Source organism: Pelodiscus sinensis, chromosome 1, assembly GCF_049634645.1.
Source record: "Pelodiscus sinensis isolate JC-2024 chromosome 1, ASM4963464v1, whole genome shotgun sequence".
Classification (NCBI taxonomy): Eukaryota; Metazoa; Chordata; order Testudines; family Trionychidae; genus Pelodiscus; species Pelodiscus sinensis.
Genome location: NC_134711.1, coordinates 20,589,885 through 20,597,968, shown reverse-complemented (window position 1 = coordinate 20,597,968; position 8,084 = coordinate 20,589,885). Strand labels below are relative to the sequence as shown.

The window sequence follows — 8,084 nt, the reverse complement described above, 5'->3', positions numbered from 1 at the left end:
TGCCTCTAGCGGGAAAAATACCTTTGGGTGCTCCTCTTGGAAGGTGTTATGGAGCCTTAACCCCCTCTGTGTCTCTCAGTTACTGTGTGCAAGATAGGGCTGAGTTTGCTGAACTCTCTCCTTCCCTGGACCATTGCCAGAGTTAATGAGTTAATATTTGTACAGTCCTTTGAATATATAAAGTGCTGTATAAGTGCTAAGCATGCTGCAGCTGCACTGATGTCAGTGGGTTTGCCTGGGCCTGGCCTGATAACATGGTATCTTTTCCTTTCCAGAGGCATTGTCACTGAAGGGTGGAATTCAGCCTACAAAACTGATGAGTGAGCATGCACAGTAAACCCTCCCCCCGCCCTTTTCCCAAGAAATTCAGGAGTTAGGCGAAAAAGCTGTTTCTGAACCTCATAAAATGAGATTGTTTCTTGGTTTCACTGTAGCAGCACAGAAATGTTTGTGAAGATGTGTATGTTTTCAAGGGGCACCTAGCAGGCAGGTTTTGCTCATTGTGGCTCAGTTGATTTCTGTCCTTTGAGTGCCCTTTATAATGTAACATAAAAGTATCCGAGGAAATGGAGGAGCTAACAAAAGGAATCCATTACTGCAGGGGCTGGAAAATCTCATCTGGGATTTGTCTGTGACCGTCACAGGTAGCATGGGGGGGGGGGGGGTGTTATTTTTTAATAAACTGCTCCTCCTTTGAGAGAAAGCAGACATTTTTACTTAGCTCACATTTTTTAGACATGACAGTTCTTGGCCAATTCCAGATGGGAGCTTTTAGTTGCTTCCCTAGAATGGATGCTGGAATTGCAAGTTTCTCTGCCTTCCCCACATGTTTCAGAATTTGATACGAGATCTTTAAGTGAAAAAATGTGTAAGCCTTTTTGGTCCTAAAACATTCTTGCAACTATCTCCAGAGTTACCAGATGTTCCAGTTCCTCAGACACTTTTAATTTGCATAGGACATGAGCAAAAAACCATGCTCAAATCAACAAGATGCTGATATGGCAAAGGGACATAGTGCAGCCTCCTCATAAGCATCCTGGTGACTTCCAGCCATTGAGTCCCCCTTCTAACAACACCATCCCCTGATTTGGACTCATATTTCAGCCAGCTATCAACCAAAATACACACTCTGATTTGGTTTGGATTCTTTACAGCCAGTTTTTGTTGAATGCAGTTTATGGGTCAGTCAATACAGAATGGGTGTTTGGTTTATAAAGTGAATAATATTAGCAGGAGTATGTGACGTCCTTTATTGTAGCTCCAGCCCATATTGGCAACAATCAGTAAAGAATCTGTAAAAATTTTATGAGACCTGCTTGTTGTTTCCCCGCCAATCGCGGGCTGTGTCTAGACTGGCATGATTTTGTGCAAATACTTTTAACGGAAAAGTTTTTCCGTTAAAAGTATTTGCACAAGAGAGCATCTATACTAGCATGTGCCTTTGTGCAAAAGATGTGCTTTTGCACAAAAGCATCCGTGCCAGTGTAGACACTCTCTTGCGCAAGAAAGCTCCAATGCCATTTTAGCCATCGGGCTTTCTTGCGCAAGAAATTAACGTGGCTGGCTACACTGTCCCTCTTGTGCAAGAATACTTGCGCAAGAGGGCTTATCCCTGAGTGGGAGCGTCAGAGTATATGTGCAAGAACCACCGATTTTATACATTACAAAGTCAGTGTTCTTACGCAAATACTCGTAGACAGTGTAGACAGGTGGCAAAATTTTGCGCAAACGCGGACACGTTTGTGCAAAATCATGCCAGTCTAGATGTAGCCCCAGTGTCCATTTTTAATAACAATAAACATGGCAGCAGAAACTTTCCAGGCTCTGTCTCCAACAGTGTGTCCTGTTCCACTGGTTCCACTATCTGCTGCTCCCAAACAGATTATCTAAAGATGAACCAGAATGTGCGGCCACTGCTCTGAAGCTCAGACTCCTTTGGGTCTCAGTGCCAGGGTCACTTCTTGCCCTTCATCCATCAAATAATATTCTTTTGGCACTAGGGAGTTTAACTAGGGACCTACCAACTTCATGGCCATGAAAAGTGCATCATGGACCATAAAATCTGATTTTCCCCTGTGAAATCTGGTCTTTTGCGTGCTCTACACTTCCTAAAAGATTTAATAGGGGAGGCCAGCATTTCTCAAAGTGGGGTTCCTGACCTACAAGACAGTTTCAGGAGGGTCACAGGGTTAATTTAGGGGATCATGGAATAGTCACCCATACTCCTGTGCTGACTTCAGAGCTGGGCAGCATGCCATTCCATGTTACCCTTACATCTTTGCTGCTGCTGGCATACCCCTTTGCAAGAACCTTTTGACTCCCCCAAAACTTTTTTTTGAACCAGGTCCCCTATGAATCATAGCATCGTGACATTTCAGATTTAAATTGCTGAAGTCATGGAATTTACCATTTTTAAAATCATATGACTGTGAAATCGACCAAAATGAACTGTTAACTTGTTAGGGCCCTAGTTATAGGGTAACCCTCCTTAGCTGATTGTCATACATGTTTGTGGGCTCAGGGTTCGCTACAGTTCTCAGAACCCAGTTACATTTCTCAAAAAAGAGACAGGATGACAGAATTCCCAGAGGTGCCATTAGCATCCTTCATTTTGCAGCCTTGAGCCACTTAATCCACTCTCTGCATTGATCCCCAAAGCCACCAGCTGCTCTGAAATAATCTGGACATTTTGGTCCAATTTTTCAAAAATGACCTCTGAGTGTCTTGTGTTGGGCACTCTAAACACTGAGGCCTCTCAGACCAGAGGCCACTTCTCAAACGTTTGTCCTTTCAAAGCAATAAACGTCTTAGCTTTTTTCTTTGCTTTCCTTTTTCTTTCCATTCACTGTCACTTTGTTGGATCTGTACAAGCAGTCATGACTTCCAGCACAGAATTAAATGGCTTTACATGGCAACATGCCTCTAGCACAGTATTAACCTCCCAGCAGTTGGCAGAAAGAGATTAATGTTACAATTAGCTAGTGGATGTTTGATAGCTTAACCTCCGGAACACATTGCACTTGTGACTGTTTGGGCTCAGCCGGGGGTTTTGTTGCACTAGTTCCAACCTGCAAACCTCCTAGTTCAGGCATTATCTGGGACCTTTTTTGAACTAGGAGATTTGCAACGAAGGGAGATTTTTTCTTTGTATAAACAGGGCCTTTCTGAGTGGAAGAAATAATGTTCTCAACAGGTAAATATCAGACTGTATTGGCAACAAATATTTACAGGCTCATTGGGAAAAATTAATAATGTAAACTCACAAAGACAGACAAACAAATAAAACATCCCCAAGGTGGAAAGTACTGGAGCCTGATCCTGCGAGGATTTTTTTCCTCAGCGGAAAGCACGAACACTGTCCCTCACTACCACAAATTATGCAGCTGAGTTTCCTACGTTTGGGGAAATTGCAGGGGTCAGCACACCCACCGTGCAATGGATGAGCCTCACCCTGGGAAAACCATTTTCATGACCATGGTATCTCCTCTGATAGTGCACCCCCCACATGGTGTTGAGAGCCCTCAAATCCTGTTGAGTATCTCACTGGAATTAAGAGTGTTCAGCTCATGCAGTGTCTGGGTTTTGGATGAAGTGTGGTGTGAGCAGGGGCAGATGACTGTTTTGCGGGGCCCCGGGCAGCATAATTTTGCGGGGCCCCCCTTTGCCATGGCGCATGCGTGGGGCTTTTTGAGGCGCGGGGCCCGGGGCGGCCGCCCCGTTCGCCCTGCCCTATATCTGCCCCTGGGTGTGAGAACCACTGTGCATCGCTGGATGTCTTGTCAAAGCTATTCAGGCATTTAAGGCTGCTGCTCCCAAAGTATGTTGTGTCTCCCACATGCAGGCTGAGATAGGGTTCATCTGCATGGCAAGCAGAAACCTGCAGCAATGAGTCTCAGTGTGTGGATCTTCAGATTTGGGGTCACAGGGCTTGTGCTACAGTGAGAAAATTAGCTGTAGACATTCAGATTGGCAGAGACATTCAGTCTCAGAAGGCTAGAGAAGGGGGAGAGGGGAGCTTCACAGACTGACCTTGAATGTGTACCCGGTTGTTTTAGGGTGCGTCTATACAGCGGCGTTATTTCGGAATAATGGCTGTTATTCTGAAATAACAATGCGAGTCTTTACGTAGCAATTCTGTTATTTCAAAATAAATTTGAAATAATGGATGGCTTATTCGGACTCCAATAAACCTCATTCTGTGAGGAATAACACCTATTCCAAAACAGCAATTTCAAAATAGCTGTAGTGTGGGCACTCCACTGCAGCTATTTCAAAATAACTACTTTCCGGGGCCATTCAAAGTAATTACTCCCTAGTGCTTCCTGGGGCTCTACATCGAGGTAGGGCATCCACATTAGGGGAGCCTGCCTCAGACTAATGTTGAGGTTTCCCTGTAGCATAGCTGTGCTATTTCAAAATAAGTGTGCAGTGTAGACATACCCTGAGTGCCATAGCATGAGCCCAAATCTGGGTCTGTATAGCCAGGCTCTGACACTTGCTGCTACTTGCCATGCAGACGTAAACAAAGAAGAGATACATACAGCTAACTCCAGCTGTGTCCAGAATGGCAATTCCCATTCATGGAGGATTGTGAGATTTCAACATTTGTTTTGGTTTTGATTTGGAACAAAATTCGGAAGAAAAAGTTGCTTGGAGGTGGATCCAAATGTTTTTTTTTCTTTTTAAACTTTTTTTTAATTATAACACAAACTATAATTTTTCAAAACAATCATTTCTAAAAGAAAAATTGTCAAAGCTCCGCTCCCTGCTTTTTATCTCTGAAACAAAAGTTTTGATGAAATCCAAACAGTTTTGTGAAGTGTTTCTATTTTGGAGGAATTGCATTTGCCAATGGAAAATGGTTCTGATGCAGATTTTTTTGGTCAGCTCTGATATCAAGTCCGAAATAAGGGCTGGATCTTGAAAGCAGTGTGTACACACAACTCCCATTGAATTCATTGAGATCAGAACGGACTTAAGCACATCACAATGCAGCCCCTCCCCTTTGCATGTGGTCCTGTCCTCTACCTAGAGGAGTAAAAGTGGCAGGGGAGCTTAACAGACTGTGGCACATGGTCTGTTAACACCTTGCCTGAAGAATGGCAGCAGTATTTTCTCTTCTTAGGAACAGCAAGTGTGGCAGCTGGGGTCCCCTGGCTCCTGTAGAGACACTGGTGAAAGTGGTGAGGTGTGTGAGAAGGGGTGTATCTGCTGAGGGTGAATCCTCTTCTACAAGTGTGGTAATCCTGCGCATCCGCCTCTGGCTGCTGCACATACAGACCTCTGCACAAATGTCTGTATAGAGCTCTCTACATTTTAAACAGTGAGAGTAATTAACCATTAAAACAATTTATCAAGAGTTGCAAGAGTATTTTCCATCACTGACAATTTGTAAATCAAGGTTGGGTGTTTTTTCTCAAAGATCTGCTCTTGGATCATTCTGGGGACAGTCTGTGGCCTGTTTTATACAGGGTAATCACCATGGTCCCTGCTGGCCTTGGAATGGATGAATTTATTCTGGGGTGATGTTGGCAGGGCCCTCCAGAGCAGTGGGTTTGGGAGTTACACTTACCTGACATGCAAGGGGATGACTATTTCTCTCTGAGCTGTAGTTTCGGGTTGTTTTCAGATTCAGACAGTTATCACTATTTCAGTTATACCAGGCAGAGGTGAGCAAAAAACAGCCCGTAGGCCACATTTGGTCCACCATACATTTGGGTCTGGCCCGCCACAATCTCTGGGTTGCCAAAGTCCAGAGCGAAAGCAGGACCCTTGGATAGGCTCCCTGCCTGCTGCGGCCCCACACACCACTCAAAGAGGCCAGCTGCTGGGGCCAGCATGTGCATCTCTGCATGGCACGCACCCCTTGGGAGGTTGGAGCTCTCCGCATATTGCCTGCCCTGCACAATTCTTGCAGCTCCCATTTGCTGAAAACTTGCTAATGGGAACTACTTGGGCCATGCGTGTGGGCATGTGCAACCGGCCCCTCCTCCCAGGGCATGTTCTGTGCAGAGACGCACATGCTGGCTCCAGCCGCTGGCCTTTATGAGCGACATGTGGGGTAGTGGCTGGTAGGGAGCTACTGGAAAGGGGCTGTCTTGGGCAAATGCCTCCTGGCAAGAGCCTACACCTGGAACCCCACTGCCTCCTTCATTCCAATTCCCTAACCCAGGTCACAACTCCCTCTGGGTATGTCTACACTAGAAAGTTAGTTCGAACTAACGGACGTTAGTTCGAACTAACTTTCCTATGCGCTACACTAGCGCTCCGTTAGTTCGAACTTAATTCGAACTAACGGAGCGCTTAGTTCGAACTAGGTAAACCTCATTTTACGAGGACTAACGCCTAGTTCGAACTAGCTAGTTCGAACTAAGGGCTGTGTAGCCCTTTAGTTCGAACTAGTGGGAGGCTAGCCCTTCCCAGGTTCCCCCTGGTGGCCTCTCTGGGCACAACCAGGAAAACTCTTCTCCTCTCCCCCAGCCCCGGGCCCTTAAAGGGGTAGACTCTGGCCAGACGGCACTGGAGTCAGCCAGCCCTGCCAGGAGTCTCTGCCCCGAACCAGTGGCCCCACCATGAGCCAGGCAGCCAGTGGGAGTGACATGTCCCCTGCCCAGTCCCCCAGCACCCAGGGGCCAGCCAGGGGCCGTAGACGGCGCGCGGCCTCCTGGACTAGTGCGGAGGTCATGGACCTCATTGAGGTTTGGGGGCAGGCCCCCAACGTCCATGATCTCCGCACTAGGAAGAGGAATGCGGCCGTCTATGGGCGCATAGCAGCCGCCATGGCCACCAGGGGACACAGGCGCACCCAGGAGCAGGTGCGCATTAAAATTAAAAAGCTGCGCCAGGCGTACGCCAGGGCCACCAGGGGTGGCGCCACAGCAGGGGCTGCCACCTGCCCCTACTTCTCTGCCCTCAACCGACTCTTGGGGGGCAGGGCGGTCCGTGCCAGCCTGGGGGACAGCGAGCCGGGACTGGAGGGCCCTGACCCGGGCACACCGGAGGGGCCACCGCAGGATGTCCCAGCACCGGAGTCGGCAGGGTCGTCCAGGGAGACCGTACCGGGTAAGTAGTTTGAAGTAAGTAGTTCGGGGGGGGAGGTGGCAGGGAGACCAGGGACCGCGCGCGTGGGCCATGCCTTCCACGGATCACGCAGACACCTGTACACGTGCGAGCACGTGCCATGCCACCCTTGGGCAGGTGGCTCCAGCTGCGTGACACCCAGGGGCCATTGCCCAATAGGCACATGCTTGTGCAAAGAGACGTGACATGCTCCCGACCCCGGGGCAGGACCCAGCAGGATGATTTCCCTTCACATGTCCCCTCTACACGGAGGCAGGGGACATCTCCCCTTTCCCCCCACCGCCCCGGCCACACTATACATGGCACAGGGACATGGGTGCGGTCTTGGGGCAGCTTCCAGTCCCGGGGAGAGCCAGACATCCTGACCATGGCCTCTGTACAAGCACAGCGGCTGTGACGGTGCAGGACATGGTCACCCTCACGTTGCGGAGTTGGGGAGGGGGCTGGGCATCATCCTCTGCGTCCCCAGGGAGAACTGACCCCTTCTCTTCTTTCTCTACAGCTGCACCAGCTGCTCGTGCAGGGCGCACCACCCCGCCTGGGACATGCTCCCGCACCCGCGGCCTGCTCCGGACTGCCAGCACGGAGCAGGAATACTGGGACCAGCACCTTGGGGCCCTGCAAGCCGTGCACCGCACACTGCGGTCATGGATGCAGGAAGACCTGCAGGTCCGCCACGAGCTGCTGTCTGAGGTCCGAGGGCTGAGCACCAACCTGCAGCTCCTGCTGCAGAGCATGGTGCCCCGTGCTGATCCTGCACCAGCTGTCCCCCCAACTGCTGTCCCTCCTCCCACTCCTGCTCCCCCTCCCACCTCTCCCTCCTCAACCCCCACAACCTCTTCCTCAATGTCCACACCCCCCACCTCAACCTCCGCACCCTCCACCCCATCGCCCCGGGGACGCCGAGGCCCCCTCCCTCGCTGTACTGGGAGGCGGTCGGCCCGGCGAGACCCCCACCCCTGATCCTTCAGTTTCCCCACCCCCTCCTTTCCCTTGCTTCCCCC

General features: G+C 49.6%; 1 non-coding gene across 1 annotated transcript; it reads right to left on the bottom strand.

The window, feature by feature from the left end:
• Positions 1-3,337: 3,337 nt before the first annotated feature.
• On the bottom strand, positions 3,338-3,496 carry LOC112544814 (U1 spliceosomal RNA). Its single transcript, XR_003088147.2, has one exon. It is a non-coding gene; the product is annotated as a U1 spliceosomal RNA (small nuclear RNA).
• Between the last annotated feature and the right edge of the window lie 4,588 nt (positions 3,497-8,084).